At 39.6% G+C, this 25,532-nt stretch overlaps 1 protein-coding gene across 3 annotated transcripts in view; it reads left to right on the forward strand.

The window, feature by feature from the left end:
• CHRM2 (cholinergic receptor muscarinic 2) overlaps positions 1 to 25,532 on the forward strand; it is a 93,842-nt gene that overhangs the window by 50,588 nt on the left and 17,722 nt on the right. The window contains exons 1-2 of one of the 3 annotated variants that reach the window (XM_068142164.1): positions 20,863 to 20,910; positions 25,147 to 25,212. The exons of 1 other annotated variant lie outside the window; for it this stretch is intronic. The gene's annotated coding sequence lies outside the window, so the exon portion shown is untranslated. Of the gene's footprint in view, positions 1 to 20,564; positions 20,628 to 20,862; positions 20,911 to 25,146; positions 25,213 to 25,532 lie in introns of those variants that run through there. One more of the 3 variants, XM_068142163.1, reaches the window with a different exon arrangement.

A 25,532-nucleotide genomic window follows, 5' to 3' on the forward strand; every position in this document is an offset into this window, starting at 1 on the left:
CTCCACAGATATAAATTAGAATAGCACATCCTACCCTATTCTCATTCCTGCTTGTGGCAATAGCATAGAGATAGCCCTGAAAGTATTTACAGTGATTCACTACATCACAGAATACATCTGATTGGAAGAGACCTCAAACATCGTCCAGTCCAACTCTCAATGAAGAACTGAAAGGTCATCACTAAACCATACAAGCCAGGATGCCATTGCCTTCCTTGACCACCTGTGCACACTGCTGACTCATATTTACTCAACTGTCAACCAACACCCCCAGGTCTCTCTCCCAGCCACAGCTTTCCAACCACACATGTCCAAGTCTGTAGCTTACCATGGGACTGTTGTGACCCACATGGAGTATCTGATGCTTGGCCTTGTTGAACTTCATACAATTAGCCTTGGCCCATCTGTCTAACCTGTCCAGATCCCTTTGTAAAGCTTCACTACCCTCAAGCAGATTGACACAGCCACAGAGCTTGGTGTCATCTGCAAACTTACTGAGGGTGTACTCAAAACCCTCATCTAGATCATTTGGAAAGATATTAAAGAAGAGGCCCCAGCACTGGCCCCTGGAGGACACCACTAGTGACTGAATGCCAGCCAGATTTAGCTCCATTCATTTCCATGCAGATGTGTCTGAGTTCTCTTGAACAATAGGACCAGTTGTGACAGTGCACCTTTCCACCGTTAGAGAACTATCAACAGTGACTAATTGAAACATAGAAGCAGAAATATTTCAGCAGTCAAAGCATTATCAGCAAGCATGCAAGAATTCTTCATTACAATGCATTTGCAGAGAAACAATGATTTGCAGAGGATAATGTAGATGACATCTACCTGAACTATGCTGTTAAACATTTTCTGGAGTTTGTGTCTATAAATTTTATTGCACCTGACAGCCACTACTACTGTTATTTAGTTCTTGTTTTAAGAGTTCCTTCAAACTGTCATATATGAGCAAAATGCCTCTCATCTTAAGACAGAGGAAAAGGAGGCGAAAGGATTATGGGCCCACTTAAACAAGTGGACACATAGAAGAATCAAAATATTTCTATTTTGTAATGAGGCTGTCTTACCTTTAACTTCAGTATACTTTTTCCTGATAAAGTATTCAAATTAGAAAAACATATAATTGTTTATAGGCAGAGTCATATGCACAAACATGCACTATATACATGTATAGATGCATAAATATGTGCATACAGACATAATTGGCAGGTGTGAGTGAATTGAGTTATGAGTTATGAAGCCTGACTCATCACTGCTTTTCTTGTGTTATGCTGGTGTAATATAATATATTTTCATGTAGGCATACCAATATAAAAGTAGATTAAAGGATCTAGGTAAATCTATATACACAGTACGGGGAAGGCCGCAGTGGTAGTACTGTTCACTTTTGGAGTCCAAATATCTTTCTATTGGTCCTAGGTTTCTTCTAGGAATTCAGTATCATGATTCTTCTGAGAACAATCATGGCATTGACAGGCACTCGCAACACATAGCAAAAGAATAGTGCGAAGAGGCTCTGCTTCTTACCACTAACTTAATGCTGCAATACCGTAGTCATAGGCTGTAGACCATGGGAGCATCAGACATGAATTTTCCTTATCATCTCTGACCAAAGATAATTCAGGTGTCAAAGTCTGTTGGTCAGGAAAAGGATTCTGCATTGCTCTCTGTATCAGCAAGTTGGAGCAAGGAAGCTGTTCCTTGGGGGCTACAGGACTTTTCCCTTCCCTCAACATCCCCTACAATTTACACAGCTGAAAACTACAGAGTTTAGTGGAAGAGAATTTTAATCGAAGTCCTTAACCCAAATAGCTGCAGAAGAGAAACTGCAATAGTAGAGAATAGAATTGCTGCCAGGAAAATGAAAACAGGTTTTAAAAATAAGAGCTCTAAGAGTGGAAAAACAGCCTTGGGGGGAACTGTGTTGCATTGACCAGCCCTCCCTTGCAGGATTATAGCAATTCAATTAGAATTCTTCACAGGTTTAGCAGATCATTGTTGAAAGTACAGCTCTATACTACAATGCCTGTAGTTGACACATAATATCTAGTTCTGTATAATCAGGATTTCTCTGAGGCTCAGTGGGCAAGTGAACCTAAGGTTTTTACATCTGCTGAAAAGGACAAGAGGTTTTAAAAGTAGAGCAAAGATAACCTGTTGAAAGAAACAATGAACATCAGCATCTAGTCCCAGTATGGAAGAAGAGGAAAAACAAGTGTGGACAGGAATTAGGACTAGAGACATTCACCCCTTCAGAGAACACTGTTGAGTTTGGGGGGGTAAAGAAATTTCAGTGTTGCTTTTTTAGCCTTTGAAATGTGCTGCGTGAAACCACAGGGATTTGAGTATGAAGGAAGGAAGGAGTAGGGGGGCCTGGGATCTTGAATGAAGTGTTTGTGTAATCCAACATATGGTCAGTTTACAATGTTTTTCCTCAAGCAAATTCCCAAGGAGGACAATTCAGCTTGAGTTTGAACCATAACTTGAATTGTGAGAGCATAGTTTGAACCATAACTTGAATTGTGAGAGCATATGAGTTTTCCCACTTGTTAACTATGATAGACTTCTCCATTTCTCTTTACTATTACATTTATTTTGAGTGCAAGCAACGAATGTCCCATAACATCAAAACAGAACCTTATATCTCACCCAACCTTTACTCAGAATTCAAATTTATCTCAAAAAGGCTCCATATTTGCAAAAACAAGGTATGAGAGATGGTAAGAACGAACCAGGCTTTGAATATGTTATGAAGCATAAAATCAAAAGCATGCTGTGTGAGTAGAGCTTTGCCAAGAACCGCTCATGCTGCCGTTGTTAAAATTCCTCTTATCCGCTCCTGGTTACCATAACCTTCACCAGTTCCATTAACTTAGCTGCAAAATGTGCGAATTTAAACCTATCTCCTTCATGTAGTTACAGAAGAGCTTTCAGAATTGATATTTGTGAATGGTCATTGTATACTTTCTAAAGTGTAATATTCTGCAATAACTGCAATATTCTACACAGTTGCCAGTAAGAGCAACTAAATCCAAACCATGAAAATACAGTTCTACTCGCTCATTCCAATCACACAAACAATGAAGGGAGATACAAACAAGGCAGGCAACCACTTTTAGAATAGAATAGAATAGAATAGAATAGAATAGAATAGAATAGACCAGACCAGACCAGACCAGACCAGACCAGACCAGGTTGGAAGAGACCTTCAAGATCATCGCATCCAACCTATCACCCAACACCACCTAATCAACTAACCCATGTAACCAAGCACCCTGTCAAGTCTCCTCCTGAACACCTCCAGTGATGGCAATTCCACCACCTCCCCGGGCAGTCCATTCCAATGGGCAATCACTCTCTCTGTGTAAAACTTCCTCCTGACCTCCAGCCTGAACTTCCCCTGGCGCAGCCTGAGACTGTGTTCTCTTGTTCTGGTGCTGGCTGCCTGGGAGAAGAGACCAACCTCTGCCTGTTTACAACCCCCCTTCAGGTAGTTGTAGAGAGCAATAAGGTCACCCCTGAGTCTCCTCCTCTCCAGGCTAAGCAGCCCCAGCTCCCTCAGCCTCTCCTCATAGGGCTTGTGTTCCAATGGGGTTGGGTAACCCAGGGGGATGGGAGGGTTAATGAAAGGTCAGTGCTAATTTAAAAACTAAAAGCGCTTCTTGATGTTATTTCAATGTGTAGTTTAATACGTCTGAAAGTACAATAGCTGTAGCCTGCAGCTGGGGGAAATAAAACCCAAAATGCTAATTATAGTTTACTCTTGTCAAATTCATCAGTCACATCTGATCTGGTTTCCTTCACTGTCATCCTTATATTTTGTCACTGAAAAATGCGAAATTCCTTTATGTTGTCTCAGAAGGCTCTGATGGAGGGCAGGAACACCTCACACTAGATCAGGTTGCCCAGAGCCACATCCAACCTGGCCTTAAAAACCTCCAGGGATGGGGCTTCCATGACCTTCCTGGGCAACCTGTTCCAGTGTCTCATCGCCCTCATGGTGAAAAATGTCTAGCATCCAATCTGAATCTATCCATTTCTATTTTTTTTCCCATTGTCCCTAGTCCTATCATTACCTGACACCCTAAAAAGTCCCTCACCAGATTTCTTGTAGATCTCCTTAAGATACTGGAATGCCTTCAGAGACTTTGAGGAATTGCCTAATTTATGTGCTCAAAGCCATCTTGCAGAGGGTCCTCTCTCCTTTAGCTCTAGAGAAGACCACAAAGACAAGCCAGAAAGTGTGAATAATGAATCCACTCCACCTCTTTCCCATTTATCTTGTTATTGCTCATATATAATAGTAGTTTCTCAGGGAACGTCACTAGTACAGGGTTCACTCAGGTTATAAAAGATGAAGACATGCAATTGAAACCAAAAACATCTCAGTGTCTTATTAAGTTGCAGCTCACCAGCTGATTAGTGGTAATTCTTTAAGCCCCAGTAACTCAGTTGCTTCTGCTTATGTATATGTACCCTGACAGTTAGCTCGATGCCTCAGGAGCTAGCTTTCCTTGAGCAAGCCATGGTTGAGTTGCAAACACTGAAGCTACAGGGAGAGGCTGTATAGTGGTACACTCTATGCAGAGATTAGCAGCAAGAGGTTCAATTCACCCTCACTGGTTTGAAAACAAACATTACTCAGCCTTCAGGTTAGGCCTGAGACAAACCAGCTAATCAGATCTGTTGCAGTATCGCAGGATGCACACCAGATGTTAGCAAGCCTCCACACCCCAAACACTTTAATTCATCCACCAGCACAAATGCAAAACACGGCAAAGGTGTCTAAATCATTGTTTAATTCAAGTTAGTGACCACTCTGTACGTGCAGGAGTTCAGCCAGGAGCAGTGCTGCCGTTACATATTACGCTAACGCTTCACTGAGGACAAGCCCTCCACAGAGAAAGATTAAGCGGCAGTGGCACACAGCCTCTTATCACTTGAAAGAACACCCGCAGGATTTTTAATGCATTTTAATTCACACCATTAACTAATTTCGTTTACCTTTGCTGCACGTCCCCAGGTAGCCTGAAATGAGGGTTAGCACATCATGAGCTACCTGCCCACGGTGGCAGAGGTGAGACGAAGCCTCCTTGAAATCTGAAAGGTGGAATTTATTGTGCTTCAGAACTTTCTCATCCAAATAAACTGAGCTGATTCAAATAAATCAAGTAACTGGAACATTTAATTTCATCAATTTTAGCTTTTCTGTCATTGTTGCTAAAATAAGAATTTCCAGTTCCACAGATGTTCACCTGCAATCAAACCCAAGATTTGAGTTCCTATTACCAGACTATTAGGCTCCATTTCCACACTGAAACAAGATTTTCCCTTCCTTTATTTCCCACAGTGTTAAATTAACAACTGTGAATAAAGACAGCACTGCTGTAATTTATCCAAAGTGCTTTAAAGAAAATGGAATCTAGGCACAGTAAAGAAAATATGTTGATCAGGGTGTCAATAGTAATCCCTAGTCCAATACTTTTAAGTTAAAACAAGTGAATTTCTGAGTTCATGCAGAAAGATGTGACATCTTTCTAAAATGCACATTTACCAAAACAGCCCTTCCCTGGCACACTACAGGAAGAGCTCTTGTATGAATGTGCCTGCATAGGAGACTTGATGGGGTGCTTGGTGCCATGGGTTAGTTGATTAGATGGTGTTGGATGATGGGTTGGAAGTGATGATCTCGAAGGTCTCTTCCAACCTGGTCTGGTCTATTCTATTCTACTCTACTCTACTCTACTCTACTCTACTCTACTCTACTCTACTCTACTCTACTCTACTCTACTCATCTTCAGTGAACCAAGTGAGAGTGCAAGAGAAGAAAGAAATCTAAAATAATCTAATTTAATCTTTTCCTTAGAGCTATAGAACAGCAAATAAAGAAAAGGAAAATAAAAAAGGTGCTTTTCCTAGAACAGCCTTACAGAATTTTCAAGTAGAACATTAAAGAATCCTTGTTTTTTAATCTAAAACACCCCCCAACACTGACATTTCCATTTGTCAGAAGTACTGTAGAAATCTTTGAATATCAAATGCATCAGCCTTTCAAGATTAATAATGTTCTCTTTAATCAAGAGAATAAACATTTTGCAGTCCCATATTTCCAAATTGAGATTATTTTCCACTCTCTTTTATGTGAAAAAGCATTAAGATGTCAAAATTTTATCAGTGTCTGGGTTGAAAGCAAATTATTAATATTTCCTACAGGAAAATAATTAATATTCCACATTCTTCTGACTGAAAAGCTAGTCAGACCAATGTGTGTTTTTGTAGCATGCAGGCTTTGAAGTCCTTGAATATTCTCCTGTCCTATTAAGATTTGGTTTATGTTCTGTGTAAGCAAAGGCTCTTGACCTCCATTCTTCAGCTCTCCTCAGAACCCACACATGTAAGCAAGGGGGAAAATGACAAAATCAAAGTAACATTTCTACAGAAATAAAATAACAGTTAAGGACCAATAATTAAACAGAAACAAAACACCAAAGAGGGAGGATATGAAGTGTCTCATCTGCAGTGGTTTCAGCCCTCTTTACTTTTAGATGCTTTGTCTTTCAGAACGAAAAGACAGAATTGGGAAGGTGTAAAGGTACTGAGAAAACACATCAGTGTAAGAAGGAAGAGAAGAGGCTGGGAGAGTCTACTCTGAAAAGAGCTATACCTGTCATGACAAAGTTATAAAAACAAACAAATTGCATAGAGAATGCCAAATACAGATTTTTATTGTTTGCCTTGAGTTCAATAATAGAGGTTGCATTACTATGAAGTAAATGCAGAACAGGAGAAAAGAAATGCAATTTAATTAAATTGGAGCAGGAAAATTTTACTGACACTGAAAGATTTGCAAGATTTACCTGAATAATCACAGAATCACCAAGGTTGGAAGAGACCTCAAAGATCATCAAGTCCACCCTGTCACCACAGACCTCATGACTAAACCATGGCACCAAGAGCCACGTCCAATCCCCTCTTGAACACCTCGAGGGTTGGTGACTCCACCACCTCCCTGGGCAGCCCATTCCAATGGCTAATGACTCTCTCAGTGAAGAACTTTCTCCTCACCTCAAGCCTAATCCATTCTCATGTTTTGGAAACTGGCTGATTACAGAAGATGCATTGTTGCTGAACAAGCTGCACAGCTGGAAATCAGGGGCTTGATCCCATTATCAGTAAAGTATGTGTAGAGCTTTTAGGATAGGAACAATTTCAAGTTCTGTCCTGCTATGAACATACCAGTAGAAATGTCTAGAGTACTTTGTTATTGGCTTTAAATTATTACAGGATAAAGAAAATTCTGAGCACTTTGTGGAAACCTCTTCTTCGTACCACTCTGCGACACTCAGCGGCAACCCAGGTGGCAGACAAACTACTGACCTTTTCTAACACACACCAAATACTTCTCATTTCTATTCCTTCAGTACAATCCCCCTCAGCAGCATGAGGACTCTGCAGTCTAGAACACTGACAAGAAAGAAAATAGAATTGTTTATATGGTTTACCCCAGTTTGTTACTGCTGATTCTCTGGCACGTCTCCCACTGTGACACTGTTGGAAGACAAGCCACCAGTAACAAATCAACAGTCACACATAAAAGGTTTGTACTGGAAACAAAATAATTTTAACAGCTCTTATCAAGGGCTGTTTTATACAGTACAAAAATGCTAATGCCCACTGAAGCAGAAATTGAGCAGTATAATGATTAACAGCACTATTTTGCAATATGCCCTCTTTTATCTTGCATAATTTCACAAGACCTCAGTCCCAAAACTATTGAAACAGAGTGGAGAAAATCTCTTTGATTTCAGTAAGCTTGGATTCATCTCCAGAGATAAATTTAATTCATGACATAGCCTTTTTATTTCATCAAAAAGGCAGTTTTCTGTGCTCTTCATTAATGCCAGATGCCGTGCACATGTATTTCTAGATACTTATACTTTATAAATAGAGTTGGAGGAAGCTAGGGAGAAAAGCTTGGAAAACATATACTAGTCTGGAAAATATCTACTGATGGGAAGTTTTGCTGCAATGGGTTAACCCCGATGATATGTGTCCAGTGGTGCTACATAGTATCATCTCATTTTCATAAATTTTCATAAAAGACAGTTAATGAAACATGAGATTTGTGCTATCCTCTTTTTCATAATACTTACTGTATTCTAGGAAGCTTTTTCATTCTAAGCCTGACATGGACTGAGAAATTGATCTAAAAGTCTATGGTGTTCTACTCTTCATTCTTATGCTTGATTTTGTCTTGTTTCTCTGTCTTATCTTCTGGAAATCCAGTCTTTGGACTCTAATACAATTTTTAGCACCAAATAAATTTAGACTTGGATAAATTTCCCAAATGAAACTGGTGAAGGAAGAACACTTTTATCTTCTGTGATACACTTCTGACAAAGTATAATTAAAATATTTTCATGCTGTCTTGCCTGCTCTGTCTGCCTTTCATGAATTATGAAATCTATCAAGCTATTATTTGTCTACATGTTGTGTGAGAGAGGATTAAGCTAGTGAAGTGTTCAATATCAGTAAATGATCTGGAACTCCATAAAAATATCAATTATTATACCGTTGAAGATGTCTTCATGCTCCTTCAGGAAGCTGGCATTTTGTCTTCATTCCTCTGGTGATGGAGTGTGGGGATGACAGCCTCCAGAGACACAGCATGCACAACTAAAATGCCAACTGTGATGCGCCAAAGAGAAGGGATTTTCTCAGTTATTGATTTGGATATACTACAACAAAATAGGGAATCTATGTCAGTACAGGAAAAGGTGCCCTCCTTACATCTCTGAAAAAATGGGTATGTCTGCCTAAGTCCCTGCATTTTGGGCTGACACAGTATAATGGGACCACATCCTGTGGTCATATAATCTTTGAGATTTTTTTCTTGGAGTATCCAAAACCAACTGTAATTAATTTGAATGCAGTGGTGTTTGAGTGATAGGCACACTGGAAACCTGCTGGGTGGACCCCTGCTCAGAGCCATGTTGTCTTTGTTTTTTTTATGTGATAAGACTCTGCCAGCTTCAATACACCTCAGCCTACTTACAGCCCAAGAGGATTTGAAACATCAAATAAGCAGGTGTACCATTAACTTCTCTTTACAACCTCTGATGTTTCAGCAGCATGGCTATAAGACCTGGTAGCCCAGAAATTGCACTTACACAACTAGGGAGATACCACAGAGTTTGCCTTTCAGACCCTCAACTATTCCTAAAGTCTTTTCCCTGAGTACAAAAAGAGTTTTAACAAGAGCAAATAACATATTTGTGCTTTATGGGAATTGCATTGAAGCTTCAATGTAATTATAAAATAATTTTTGTAGAAAGTTGGTGATCTTAAATTACACAACAAAATAACAGAGGACATATTAAAATTAATTCAAACTAATTAAAAGCATTACTCAGATAATGAATGATTCATATTCCTCAAGCTGCCAGACGTTACCTCAAATTACAGATTGGGTACATCCTTTTACCACTATTAATTATTGCATTTGTGTCAGTCCAAGTACCTTCAGTAACAAAAGACAGTATGCTATCCCCTCCAAGCCTTCCTGCCTCATTTTCAGAGCAGGTCTCTAGAGCACATAAGTGCGCAGAGAAGGAGATGTGTTTTTTTCCAAGAAAACAGCATCTTTGGGAAATCTAATTGTTTAACAAGCACTGAAAGATGTGCATGGTCAGAGATAATCTTAATGCAATCAGTGTCGGACCACAGGAACACAGAACTTGCCCACTGAGTTTCTAATTCTTTGCCAGATAGTGTTTCAAATAATCTTATCACAGAACAGAACAGAACAGAACAGAACAGAACAGAACAGAACAGAATAGAATAGAATAGAATAGAATAGAATAGAATAGAATAGAATAGAATAGAATAGACCAGACCAGGTTGGAAAAAAAACCTTAGATATCATGAAGTCCACCCTATCACCCAACACCATCTAATCAACTAAATCATGGCACTGAGTGCCCCATCCAGTCTCTTCCTAAACACCTCCAGGGATGGTGACTCCACCACCTCCCTGGGCAGCACATTCAAATGGCCAGTCACACTTTCTGTGAAGAACTTTTTCCTAACATCCAGCCTAAACCTCCCCTGGCACAACTTGAGACTGTGTCTTCTTGTTCTGGTGCTGATTGCCTGGGAGAAGAGACCAACCCCCACCTGGCTACAACCTCCCCTCAGGTAGCTGTAGACAGCAATAAGGTCTCCCCTGAGCCTCTTCTTCTCCAGGCTAAGCAAGCCCAGTTCCCTCAGCCTCTCCTCATAGGGCTTGTGCTCCAAACCTCTCACCAACTTTGTTCCCCTTCTCTGGACATGTTCCAGTGACAAAACATCCTTCCTAAACTGAGGGGCCCAGAACTGCAGAACCTCCTAAACAAATGCCAGAATAAATAGCTGTTACCAAAAAAAATATAAAATCAAACCTGTGCATAAGTCAGCCTTAGAATTTGTCCTAGCCCAAAATTCAGACACAGATGAGTTAGGAGTCCAGCATGTCATTTCCCCCTGCATCATGCGATGTTCTATTATGAACATTTGTAAGCCCACACTTTGAGTCCTTTCTAAGTGCTGCTGTGGCAGTAAGCTCTGCAGCTACACTCTTTGAACAACCATCTTGTTATACTAGATCAATATCTGTGGAGTTCCAAATTTATCTGAAGTATACCTGTTTGAGAGGGATGGGGCAAAGTATCTTTTTCCTCCCTGATTAATGTCACCTCACTTAGTGGAGTACTTGAATATTCTCAATGCTCTGTTTACTGGTAGATAAACTTCGTTTTGCTGTATTTACCTTCAACTATGTCACCACTGCATACTGCTTAGACTATACCATAGCCTTTATTCCCCATCATGAATCCATCTGCTATTGCTCTGGCATCTCAAATAAATGATGCATAGCCACCTGACATACCAAGACAATGCATTTGAGGAATGTCCACTTGCAGTTGTCTACTGCATAGCAATAAAACAAAAAGGCAGGAGAAAAAAATTATGGGAGAACCCTTGCAGTTTTATGATCCAGTTTATTTGCCATGAGCTGGCCACTGATGGATATCTCCAGTCCCAAGAGAGGATGAGTGCATGCAGATTTGACTTGTAACCTAGCACAAGATGAATGGGCAGCATTAGTGAAATGACACTTGCAGCTGTATATAATAAAAAGTATCTGGCAAGGGAGACTGGCTGGTCAGCTTTATTACCATGCTGTCTACTCCACTCATTTCAAGGTGTTCATAACATACTTGAATGACTGTCATTTTTCTCTAGATGAGGTTCAACAATAAGTTTTGAAGGGAGACCAAGACAAAGAGATTGAAATACTTCCTAATGTTAAAGTGGATAACAGAAACTGAATGGCTCTGAAGTCACTCTCTGGCATAAGAGGGATTTGTGCTCTACATCCCTAGGCACCCAGCTGAGATGCTTGAGTTAGAGGCTTAAGAGAGAATAGAGGAAGAGTCTTCAGGAGGCTAAATCAGAGTCCTGAAGAGCCAAATCACTGTGAAAGAATCTATGATCATTCATTGCAAAGCTGAAGACAAGGCTGCTAATTTAGATACCACAATTAAGCATCAATAGCTATGGATATGGATATGAAAACTCTCTTTCTTTTGCTCTACAGTAATTAACCAGTAAACCAATCATCATTCCCAGCAGCCTGGTATTGATCTGCACACTGGCACAGTGAGGCTGTTATGCATTTCTCATGATACAATCCCACCTGCATGGATTTTATTCCTAACCATGGACAAGGACTTTTTCTTATTTATACCCCTTTCACTTTTGCATTTTCTCACTCTCTTTCTCCACATCCTACAACTCACTTGCATAATCTTGGAGTGGAGAACCCTGAGTATGCTCACAAAACTTCAGAAAAGGGAGCTGCTCATTTCTCACCACTTACAAGGCTGAAAATGTCAGTAAATGTTATTATCATAACCATTGCAATCAATACAGAATTTACTTTAAAGCTTGAAGGAGGAGGCTCAGTCCTGCCTGCCAAAAGACATGAAATCTCCTCTAAGCTGATGTCTGTCAAGCATATCACTTGCAATATCCTGCCCTTTACATTCCTTTTTATTTCTAAATAGGTTGGAAAGTAATTTTAACTGCAGTTTGTAAGACTTTGTACACAGTTCTGATAAATAAAAAAGGAAGTCAGAAGAGTTAGGTAAGCTGACCAGATCAAGCTAGGGTTCAGAAGTCTTAGATGCTTGTCAGATGTTTTTCAAAGTCAGCTCCCCTACTAGATATGTTTCCATTATCAATCTATTCCCAGTTTTATCCTGAAAATTTCTCATAAACCAAAGCATGCCATTGACAGTAATAGTGAACCTGTATTATCACTCATTGGGTTTTCTGAAGACAAAATCAGAGTTAAAGATTACCAGCGAAAATAAATATCAGGCAAAATGTATTTCAGAAGTTTCTTCCAGGAGGAAAGATACTTTGTCTGAGTAGAATAAAATGACCATGAAATAAAATTTAAACCAAACAAACAATCAAAACAAAATCCCATAATGCTTTGAAGCAGCCCTGTAGAGTCATCAAAACCTAAATAATTTATCTGTACTAATCTCCAGGGAGGATGACAAAAGATAGGAGAGAGAGAGACACTGTGCACAGCTCAAGTGGATACAAAAGATGGAACACACTGCAGCGTGCATCAAACAATCTTTAGGGAAGCAAGTGTGTTTGGAATATTTTCCGCAGTTTTATTTCAAATGGCATCCAAGGTCCAGTTATGGAAACTGGTGAATTAATGATTAAGAATGGGAGACATTCATGGGAGCTTCTCTTGAACTGTATTCGCTGGTAGAGCATTTAAAGCAAAACAGATGGCACAATCTAGCTGGTGTCCGTGCTCAAGACTACAAAAACCAGTGCTGTCAAAACATATTATAGTTGATCAAGAAAGGTAGTAATCCCTTGAAATGTTTCTCATCTTATTCTTCAACGTTGTGCATTATGATTTCCAATATCTTTCCTGAAGGACAGCAAATGTGATGAAAATTTAGGTGTTGCAAGCATCATCCTAGGTATAAAGATAGAGCTTTGCTGCATGAGTACCACATGCTCTCCCAACACCAGTTTCTGCACACTTATGTCTTGACCTCCCAGGGTTACTCTGGTTCTCAGCATAAATATATAGGACACTTGCATAAACCAGTATCTGTGTGTCTGTTTTAAAAGATGCCATGCTTTATGTAGACATTACATCCTGAGAATAATAACACAAAGTAAGAGTTTGGGATATAAATGTGTTTTGTTTTGTTTAATTTTTAAAGAGAGGGAATTAAGAATTTGTTCACCTGTGCAGCTGCTACTTACCAAGCTTCTTATAATCCTCTTCTAGCTTTCAGCTCTGGTTTTCCTTGGCCTCCTGCTTTTTTAATCTTTTATTTCTTTATCTTCTGAGAGGTTCCTACTTTTGTTATTTTACTGTCTAGTACATCTCTCCTCATCTTTTCTTTCATCTTCATCCTACTATTACTACTCTTTACCTCTTTACCATACCTGTGCTCCCCTCCTGTGAACATTTGCTGTGTCAGGGGAGGTTTAGGCTAGATGTTAGGAAGAAGTTCTTCATAGAAAGAGTGATTGGCCATTGGAATGGGCTGCCCAGGGAGGTGATGGAGTCACCATCACTGGAGGTGATTAGGAAGAGTCTGGATGGGGCACTTGGTGCCATGGTGTAGTTGATTAGATAGTGCTGGATGATAGGTTGGACTCAATGATCTCAAAGGTCTCTTCCAACCTGGTCTGGTCTATTCTATTCTATTCTATTCTATTCTATTCTATTCTATTCTATTCTATTCTATTCTATTCTATTCTATTCTATTCTACTCTACTCCACTCTACTCTACTCTACTCTACTCTACTCTACTCTACTCTACTCTACTCTACTCTTCTCCACTCTGTTCTATTCTCAGATCCTTGCTGCTCAAAACTCTTCACTAAAATGTAAGACTGTGTTAGCAATTTCGACAAGGGCTGAAAACACAATGTAAAAGCATTAAGTAACTGTTTTAAAACATCCACATACCATACAGAATTACCTGTGAATACACAATAACACAGAAAATATTTAAAACCTTGTTCTCCTTAGATATCTTATGAAGCACTCATGAAAACTGCAGGAAGCAATGAGATAGAGTATCTCCTGGATGACTCACGGCCTGACCTCCTAAAACAGCACCTAAGATGTGCTGTCAACAGGGATTAAAACATTGCCTGGGTTTTTCATTCTTTGTCATTACAACAATATTCAAATAGCTCCTCAGTATGAAACTTTAATAATTAACTAGTCTAAGTCTGCAAATACACACAAGTAATCTTTCCTCATTATTCAGAAAAAGGCAGATGCTAATATTGGGTGTTAGATCCACAGTTTAAATATGAATTAAGACACTAAAAAGAAACTGCAGTTAATGAAACATTTATGTGGCAATATTCCTCACTCAGAATGCAGTTAGGGAAAGGAGGACTCCCCCCACCATAGAATCTTTCCTCTAATATTCCCCACTACTTTTTGACTAGGTGAAAATGTCCCAGAATACTCCCAGCTTGTGCTTTTAGAGATCCTATACTTTACACAGATTCCATGGGGCTGACTGGGATTATTTTCACACTTGAAGCCAAGTATTATTAACTTATTCATGCAAATCAAGACATAGATAGTAATTTAAAAGGACTTACAAAAATGCCAAAGCAGGCAAGAACCTAAGACATAGAAAAGCTAAGAGATGTTAGACTATGGTTCTGGGACATGATGGAAGTTCATCCTTAAAATTAGGGCTTGCTAAGTCTCTGTCTTCCAGCAGATTGATCACCTTGTGCCCAACACAATGCATTTAGCAGCAAGCACTCCAGTGTGTTAGACACAAACACCACTGGACTAATTTTGCCCTAAAAGAGGAGAGACACCACCTCCCAGTGACTCCCTCTGCAGTAGGCTGAATTCTGCTTGCAATGGTTCACTGGGAATTAAATTGCTGCAGTTACACAGCTGCATATTGGCTGAAGATACAGGAGTGTACAGGAAGCTACAGTGAATAACAGCAGCTTTACAGTCCATTTATCAAAGTGCCAATAGCTCCCATTTCAAGGCAAGTGAGGCAATAATATATAAAGATTGAAGAGATTATCTGTTTCCAGAGTAGTTTAATAAAGAAAGCGATGGTAGTTGAGTGTGTTTGGGTTCTAGTACTTCTTGCTGTTTTTAGGGAAAATACTGAAAACCTGTCAGGTTCTTGCCAGTTCTTTTTATTACAGCTGGAGCTCAACACTTGATTATTTACTATTTCACTGAATACAGTAATATGGAATAAGGGCTAACTTACCTCCAGCACATAAAGATGGAGGACGAGGGGAATGATAAGCACAAATCACTTACTGTTATTATCAGTCTTGGGCCAGTTCTGCCAGGCTCACACAAAATTTATGGTGTCATTTCAAGGCTTTGATCCAGGTTTTCACTCTGCATTAAACTAATCCTCTTATCTTCTCTTACTCCTTTCTCAGACTCTACCTACTCCTTTATCTTGAAGTATTGTTCTTGCTCTCCTTTAGCAAAAGCTCTGTGTGTACATGGAAATGCTGCCAACAGTGATGTGCCCCAAAATCCCACCACTTCCCAGAAAGTGCAGGCTCTGTGTAAAAACAGAGAAGCACAGAGCTAAAAATAAACTCACTCTTTGCCCATTTCACTGCATGCCACGCCTGAAAACAAACAAGCAAGCGAAGAAGTGAACAAACCTGTGTGTATCTCTTGTACCTTGAGCTGTGGTATGTCAGTTATACACTAGCTCTGCCTTGAAGACCTGTTGTGCCTGGCATTGCTCAAATGTGAACAAGAGATCACCCATGCCCTGTGGATCTTTCAGCTCTGAGTTGTAAGACAAACTGGGACCAGGGGAAAGAGACAAAATGGACAGACAGAGGATTGACATGAAGAAACAGACTGCTATAACCCATAATACTTGGGTACCTGAGGTGCCTTTGAGGTCAAGGATGTGTGCCATAATTTTTCAAAGATGGGCACTGATTCCAGACAAGTTTAATATAAATGATTGTTTATTACAGCAAAACCTTTATTTCTTCCAAGTGATGTGTCACTATATGCAGTATCACCATCACTTCTACTGTAATGGTCCTGCCTTGACACATCCACCAAGTTCTTTCATTTTGAAGTATTTGGTAAAGTATATGTCTGATGTTATTAGGACAGCCAAACATGATAATGTTAATCTGACTGTGTTGTAATTAGAGATGAACTAATTATGGGTATGCAATTTTTGGACTATTCTTCACATAGACTGAATCTGTATGTCCTCATCCTCTTTAATGATGGGCAAAAATCAACACCACCATGTTAATAGCTGAAATGATAATACAATGAGGTTGGTTACTTTCCTGCAAGCCTTTGTGGTTGAACTGTATGTGGTTAATCTTGATGTTTCTGTGCTGAGCCTTACCACTGGAAAATTAATCTAAACCAAATCATCATTGTAGGCTACATTCACATCAAGACTACTACACTCAGAGAGGAAACATCTGCTCCTTCAAGGCCTATTTGCTTTGGACTAGAAATGGGTAGCTGTCTGTTGCTGGCAAAAGAAACTTAGAGGGGAGGGAAAAGATTCACAACACGTAATAGAGATGGAAAGGCTTACCTCTGTGTGATCCTGTTCCCTAGTGTTCTGTGGGTCTGCTAGGGACTGCAAACCCAGTAATTTCTCTAGCTGGTGTAAGATAGCACTTGTTTGAAAGACAGTAAAGAGTAAAGAATCTTCTCATTTTCTTAATTCCAACATGTGTGTGACCTTGTGGAAGGACAAGAAAAATCAGGGTGAAGAGCAAACATGGGGCCTGACTCACCTGTGTTTTAAAGACCTTTTACTGATATGAGCTGAGGCATGCATTTGAGAAGACAGTGTTGTGGTTGTGATGAGATAACCAAAACCATTGCCCATTGGATGACAGACACTACAATCACGGTGGTAATAGTGGAGTCCTGTGGCGAATCAAGGCAGAAGGCAAACACTACTTCTCTCTCAAGGGTGATTCTTAGTCTGAGTCTTGCGGGCAGAGTGCATTTTTCCCTGGCAATTGTGAATCATGCCTGTCACTCTGTATGAGTTCAGCAACTTAACTGAAAGAACCAATCTTCCATCCAACTGTTCTCTTAGAAGTTTCCTGTAGTCTCCATTGATCCTTTTTGTTGAGGGAAACATATATATAGCATAGCCTTTTGCCTTTCCCTTCACATGGAAAGCACTTTAATTAGTGCCTTTTGTGTTAAACCATTAGATGGGGCCACCTGTGGTATCTTGAAGTTATTCGCATTTTGAAATGGTTTTAAATGTCGGGTCTAAGCCACCCAGAGATTTTCCAGCAGGGGAAAAATATTTAGTAGCTTGGAATCTTTTCCATTACCTTACACCACAGGAGTGGCATAGAGGAGCTAAAGAAAAGTCTGAATCTAGTGCTGATGTTTCTACTACAGGGAACAGTTTTTATTTTTTAGGAGGTGAGAGTGCACTGCAGGGGAATTCAATTTGGTTTGCTGATATTTATTTACTATTTTGTCTTATTCAGTCAATGACAAGACTTGAGTTTAAATGGTGATGATTTAGATCTCTTTTGTTTTATTTAGAGAAAAAATAAAAACCAACACAACCTTGTCCATGGCAGTCATATAATTTATTTTCCATCCTTCCATTTGAAGTACCTGAAAAAATGAAGTGAGGTGGCTGTTGGTCTCTTCTCCTTAGTAACAAGTGGTAAGATGAGAGAAAATAGCCTCAAGGTGCACCAAGGGAGGCTTAGATTGGATAGTAGAAGAAATATCTTCACTGAAAGTCCTTAAAACACTTAAATAGGCTCCCCATGGAGGTGGTTGAATCCCCATCCCTGGAGGTGTTTAAAAAACATGTAGATGTTGAATGTGGTTTAGCACCAGACTTGGTACTTACATAATAGTCGGACTTAATGGTCTTAAATGTCTTTTCCAACCAAAACAATTCTATGATTCTAAGTACAAAGACCTCATCTTCAACAGGACTTCCCCCATCCCATCTCATCCCACACCATCTCATTGAACCATTGAAGCTCTTCTCCCTGCATTTATTTCCACTTCTAATTTCCAGTTTATAAAGAAATGTCTGTTATCCACATCTTCTCCAAAGAATAGAAGAATGGCCAAAAAATGGGATTTTATTACTCAATCTGCTGCTTATTGTTCAGAACAATACTACTTACTGTTACTACTTACTGCTTACTGTTCAGAGCAATACTACTGTGCTGTGTTACAATGCTATTACTAGTCTCTGTCATTTGCAAAGTGCTTTTAACAGTTAAGGATTCCACATTAGTTTGTGAACTGTAGATGGTTATATATGTAGAGATTCATCTGGTCATAACCAAAATGTGTTGCGTGAAATGCAGTGGGTGTCTGAAAGGGGGGGGGGGGGGGAGGTGGGCGGAGGAGGGGCAGAGCACTGTCCAGTAAACACAAATGAAAAAGAAGTCTGCAAACAATTAAATCTATGGTTCTGTGATACTTAGAAGTCCATTACACTTCAGTCCTGAACCCAATGTTGTACTTTGCAGATTTGTTTCACAAAAGAATAATGTGCACCAACAGCTTGACAACAGTTATAGCCCTAGGTACTTTTGCACGACCCTGTGCTAAGGGGAGGAAAGAGAAAGCAGTCTCTTTCCTTCTCCGGGCAGTCTGAATGTATATAAACAGGTACTGAAGACAGTCTTCTTTCCTAAAAGAAGAATAGCAAGCATGATTCCAGGACAGTTTACAGCAGGGAACAGAGGAATATAAATCTGAATCTAATAAAACAATGAAATGGGACTAGTCCCCAGTTCTGGTATGGGGGTTTGTTTGGGGTTTATGGGGGGAGTATTTTGTTGGGTGTTTTGGTTTGTCGTTTGTTTGTTTGGGTTTTTTGGGGGGTGTGGTGTGTTTTTTTTTTTTATGGGGGGGGTGTTGGTTGGGTTGGGTTTTGTTTTGGGTTTTAGATGGTTGGCTGGTTTTGTTTGGGGGTTTTTATTTGTTTTGTTGGTCTTTTTGGTTTTGGGTTTGTGTTATTTTTAGAGTTTACCAAAAGTGATGGAAGTTTTGTCATTGGCATACACAGGGCTTTTGAGCTATTGATTTTTTTCAGAGCAATTTGCCATGGAATTTCAGACTCTGAAATTGGAGTTTGGATGAGTAATGTAGCCTATATTGTAGACTCCTGGTCTCAGCGCTCTCCAAGTCAAGCTTCTACTGCCAAAGCTGATGTGTGTAACTTCTTAACTCACTTCATAAAAATTCTGTATTATCCTCCCTGTGGCTGCTGTTTTCATGAGCAGGCTGATATTTCATTCATTCTTAAGAATACAAAATTGCACAAGAATAGCACGTTAGCAGAGCACATGAAGCTAAGCCAACACAAGCAAATATTATCTGTGCATTTGTTGACTAGCCTATGTTATTTCTTTGTCTAATGTTCCCACTTCTGTTCAAAACCCTTGTGTTCACCATGACAAGAAGAGAGATAAATAGGAAAATGTGTAATGCAAATCAACTATATCAAGAAATATATCAGTAAAGAACAAAAAGGATGGGAAATAACAAAATTACAATAGGACATAAATATGTGCTCTGTGCATAGAAACAAAGACAAAGAAAGATTATGCTTTTCAGGCATTATGGGATTTTGATTTTCTATCTCTTGTAGAATAGATTCCTTTTAAGGAATCAGGAAAAAATAATTACATGGATAGCAATGAGCCTTAACCACATTTTGTCTTTTCTGGAGTTGCTGTCGGTTGCTGCTGCTGCTAAAACATGTCCTTGAATGAAGATAGGACAAAACAACCAAGACACTACAACAGAAATAAAGCACCAGCATCCAGGCTGTAAGAGGGAAGAATAAAGGAAAATGTTCAACTCCCTTCATTTAACAGGAGAAAGCAATACTGAATTAAGATGATATCAGCTGACCTGAGTAAGATCAGATATACAACTTACAGGAGAATTTTCCTGCTCTGTGAAAGATCAGATGCTAGAGATACCTGACACTGAGATGGATCACTGTTTGCCGCAGTGAAAATCAGAAGTGAGGGAAATCTTGGAGAGTAACTGTTACCCAATACTAGTAATAATTAACTGAAACTGTACAAATGAAAGTACTCAACATATAGGTAAAGGACGCTTTCCGGCTGTGATTAAACTTACTTTTGCTTTGAAAAAAAAAAAAAAGTATTCTTGCAGCTCTTGTGGAGAACAAGACATCTCTTGATATACCTTTGTTATGCTTTTATGATTTGCCTGGTATGAACACACTTATTCCCTAATCAATACATGCAGCAGGTTCGTGGCAAATTTTCTAGAATGCCTGAAACTCAGATTTCTGTTTGTGTTTGAAGTCCATGTGTATTTGCACATGAGTTTAAGGCATAGTGGCTCTGTTTGGTTCAAGGTAAATTGCATCAGTTTCTCAGTATTTGTATTGCTAAACGAGTCCATTGATGTAAAGCAACAAACCACCGTTGTCCATGAAGGCTACAAGGCAGTAAGAAGAGATTCTGCCCGAAAAAGTGTAAGAGTTCAGCTCTTTTAGTATGTAGTTGAAAATAAGTATGAAGTGTGTTACTATGTTGTTATAAACAAATTGTGCAGAAGGATAGGCTATGTATTAAGTAAACCAGAAGACCCAGCAGGAGTAGCTAGAAAAGACACTTGTCTTATTTACAGAGATAATTATGTTGTTTGGAAATGCCATCTTTTGGATGCTTGATCATCTTTGCACAGATGATGCAATTCAAATGTATTACCTTTGATCTAAGTGGATTATGCAGGTGCAATACCTACCTTGGAGCAAGGTAAGCAATTCTTGCATGACAGCAAGAATTAATATTCCATGTGAAATATACGTAAGGAATTTTCCTGTGTTCTTCCACACTTTATTTTGTCCCTTGCCAGTTTCCAGCCTGTGTGAATAATTGAGTTATATCTTGTGTCGTGTATTAGAAACATAAGCAATATCACTGGTGGAAATGAAGCTGTGCAACTCATCACTTTCCTTTCTGTCTCAGTAGAGTTCTTGATCCCCCAAGTGGGAAGGTATTCAGTTAGTTATTTTTATTTACTTGATTGTGCCGTCGTTCTCCATTGACCACCGAGCTGAAGACAGTGGTGAGCCCAGATGGTGGTAGCTGAGATTATGAGGCAGAGCATTGGATGCAATTGGACACTGTTGATAAATATTTCCATGCCACCTGTTTCTACAGGCTCCATCATTATCACATAGTTAAAACTCCACTATTTTCAATTTTCTGTGGCACCTGACTGGCACAAGGACAGTTTGGAAAACCAGCAGACTCCCACAGTACCCTCAGTGAAAACAAAAACTTGTTGCCTGCTCTTTTAAACATTTGAGAAATTGATATCAAAGGATGGATAATGCACTAACATTGTTTGCATCTTATGTAGAATCCTTACTAAGATACTTCCTAAGATTTCTTTTCTAATTGTCAAATTATATTAATAATTTAGACTCTTTTCTGGAATAAGTTACTTCTCAGGACAATGCCACCCATTCCAAATTAGTTACTGAGATTTTTTTACTATCTACATTGCTAAAAGGGTCTTAATTTAATCTATTAAGATTTGCCAGGCTTCTAATATATGGTGGGGTAAAGGAGAAAGTACACCATCCCTTGAATTACACCATCTGAGGTATGAAAACCGCAGACAGTTAAGAGGAGAATAAATTATGCTGTCAGTGCCACAGTGGGTTGGGTGGCATTTGCTTAGGATCACCAGCATGATTGTGAGTGCCTACGAAATTATTATAGATCTCTGTAAAAAGAAATGACTGACATTTTAAAATGCTCATTTGTGAAGTAGCAAATGTAAAGAAGCAGGTAATTAAATTTAAAGGGCATTTTCCAACCATAACATTAGAAAGATTAAGAGGTTAAACATTAACCTGACGGTAAATCCCGCCATTATATCCTTCTACAAACAAATGTCTGCATTTTAACTATTCAGTGTCATTCAGTGCAGTAAGCATTCAATGTGATCAGACATAAATAAATCCAAATTAAGTTATTAAAGAAGTAATTAAATGTAAATCAACTTTACTTATAGTTACACACACAGCCCTACAAAAGATACACTTCAAAAACTTCATGTAAACCATTCAGGACTTCATATATCTGAAGAACATTAATGTTGCAGATAACATGTTTAAAGGACTGAATTTAGAGCTGAACCTCATTTACAATCAGACACAAGAGAAAGAGTCACTGTAAGTGATGCTACCCACAGCCTGAAATGGCACTATCAGCCCTCAGAGGTTTTTATGCAGGAGCAGGGAGGTGATTCTTCCCCTGTACGCTGCACTGGTTAGGCCACACCTTGAGTACCATGTCCAGTTCTGGGCTGCTCAGTTTAGGAAGGAGGTTGACTTGCTGGAACGTGTCCAGAGAAGGGCAACAAAGCTGGGGAGGGGTTTGGAGCACAAGCTCTATGAGGAGAGGCTGAGGGAGCTGGGGTTGCTTAGCCTGGAGAAGAGGAGACTCAGGGGTGACCTTATTGCTCTCTAGAACTGCCTTAAAGGATGTTGTATCCAGGTGGATGTTGGTCTCTTCTCCCAGGCAGCCAGCACCAGAACAAGAGGACACAGTCTCAGGCTGTGACAGGGGAGATTTAGGCTGGATGTTAGGAAGAAGTTCTATACAGAGAGGGTGATTTCCTATTAGAATGGGCTGCCTGGGGAGGTGGTGGGGTCACCATCATTGAAGGTGTTCAGGAGGAGACTTGATAGGGTTCTTGGTGCCATGTTGATTAGATGGGTTGTATTAGTTGATAGGTTGGACACGATGATCTTGAAGGTCTCTTCCAACCTGGTTTATTCTATTCTATTCTATTTACTTTATAACTGAATTTGCAGCATGGAGCAGTATATGCTGTTAAGTATGCCACTACTGTAAGTCCTAATATGAGAAAGTCTTAAAGTCACTATATTGGACATTATATCAGCTCAACCCAAAGATCTGACTTAGAGATAGAAAGTTCTTTGCTTGCTTGCTCTTTGAAAAGCCCACTTTAAGATGACAGCATCTGGACTGGGATCACACAGCTGTTTTCTTCCTCGCTGCTAATTTCTTTCTGTGGTCTTTGTAAAATAAGGGAAAAAATAACCTATGGAGAAGCAGTTATACCAAAATATCTTAAGCCTGTTATATCATGAGGAGGAAAAAAAGGGACAAGCACACATTCCCCTCCCCCCCCCCCCCCCCCCCCCCCCGGCTTTTTTTTTTAACCTCCAAACATTTCCTTTCAGTTGTCCCTTTGAAGTCAGAGGCTTATAGTGTGAGTGACTGAGAGCAAGGAGTTGTGAAATGTGCCCTTGAGCCATGGATTTTTCAAAGAGTATCACAATGCATATATTACTGGGGTGCATGACATCTGCAAATCAGCATGGTGTTATCAAGGCTTTCTTCAGCCTCAAACTCTGGGTGCTGCAGAGACCCTAAAACTTCAGCAAGGGAAAACAATTTCTTCCATCCTGATTATATCTTCCAAGTTGGATGATCTTGCCACTACTGTATGTAGTGACTGTGTTGGCATAATTTTCTTGTAAAGAAATAATTGAACATGCACATACATTCTATACATACCATAATTGTTTATTGTATGTTCATAAATTAAATATAATTACCAGCTTGTGTTTTACCCTGGACTGCTATTGCTCTGTTACTAATGGAATCTTTTGCATTCTTAAAAATATCCTTCTGCTTCTCTGATGTTGTCCCTTCAAATTTCCTTCACAATATATGACCCTTCATACTTACTAAAAAAAATTCCTCTCAGATGGATCTGTTTCATTTTGTAATCAAACACACAGACTGAAGGAAGACCTCAGTCCTGACTGGTTATACCCCCTGACTCCCCAGTCACATGTCTTCTGCATTTCATTGGTTCCCTTACATAAAGGATATTATATAAAGGGTAACCCTCCTCACAGAGCAAAACTGGCTCTCATGATCTTGGAACAGTCAGTACTGATGTATCAGTTTCCTACCAACTTTAGAGTAAAGCTCATGAAGATTAGGATTATTTCTGCAAGTTGTCTGGTAGAACCACTGATCAGCCTCACACAATATTCATCTTAAGGAGGAGGGCACCACCATAGTGGTTCATTACAGCATTGCTTCCTGCTAGACCTGCTATGAAGTTTCTATGACACTCTATAAATCTTTCTTTTTTTTTGCTTTTCTGAAGTTTTAAAGTGCTCAGAGAAATGTGAACTGAGCACTGCCAGCAAAGTAACTGTTAGACCAGCTGAGAAAACCGACACAACACAGCTTAAAGAAAATGACAGCCAAAACACTGATCTAATTATCAGAAGGGTAGAGAACAAGATGAGAAATATCAGAGAAGATGAAGGGTAACCAGATGTTACACTAGGCAGCAAGGAAAAAAGAACAGGGAATGAACAAGTATAGTTATATGGGTCTGTCCCAGAACCACAGGTTACAGATCAGATCCTGCTTCCCTCTAAAGCAGAGTCACTGCAAAGATCTGATGGGGGAGAGTCCACAAACATTTGCTTTACCACCAAGTCTCAATTTAAAGAGTAATTAAGTAAAGATGGAATTAGAATAGAATAAACCAGGTTGGAAGAGACCTTGGAGATCATCTCATCCAACCCATCATCCAACACAATCTAATTAACTAAACCGTGGCACCAAGCACCCCATCAAATCTCCTAAAGACCTCCAGTGATGGCAACGCCACCACCACCTCCCGGGGCAGCCCATTCCATTGGGCAATCTCTCTCTTTATGAAGAATTTCTTCCTAACATCCAGTCTAAACCTCCCCTGCACAGCTTGAGATTGTGTCCTCTTGTTCTGGTGCTGGTTGCCTGGGAGAAGAGACCAACCCCCACCTGTCTACAGCCTCCCTTCATGTAGTTGTAGAGAGCAATAAGGTCTCCCCTGAAATTAGATCAAGAGAACTGGACCGTGGATGTGACCCTGCAGAGGATGAGGATAAAGTCAAGCCTTTGGAAAGAAAATATATTACTTAGCACACTTTTTTTCCTCAGACATGTTTTCTGTGGAAGGGTGATCTGAGATGAGGAAACAGATGGCAAACATGTGAACACTAACAGGTAAGCCTGCAAAAGGAAGGGAAAGAGTAATCTGCATCATAATTATGGAATTTCAGGTATTAAAACATTTTACAAACATTTCCTTAAACATTGTTATCATCTTTCCATCTTTCACAAACTTCTCCCAAACTGCAGAATGGGCTTGGAAGCATGGATTCTGATCTGGAAATTTAGGTACCCGCTTCTTCCTGGTAAGGTAAAGAAATAATTAGGTTCTTTCATTCCATCACTATCAGTGCCTTAAATGAGATCTGCAGAAATATAGGCATAAAAAAATACAAAAAATCAGCTAGCCTCTCAGAAACAAGTTTGAACTTGAG

This window comes from Melanerpes formicivorus, unplaced genomic scaffold (assembly GCF_026170545.1).
Source record: "Melanerpes formicivorus ecotype bairdi unplaced genomic scaffold, bMelFor1.0.p_v2 SCAF_8, whole genome shotgun sequence".
Lineage (NCBI taxonomy): Eukaryota > Metazoa > Chordata > Aves > Piciformes > Picidae > Melanerpes > Melanerpes formicivorus.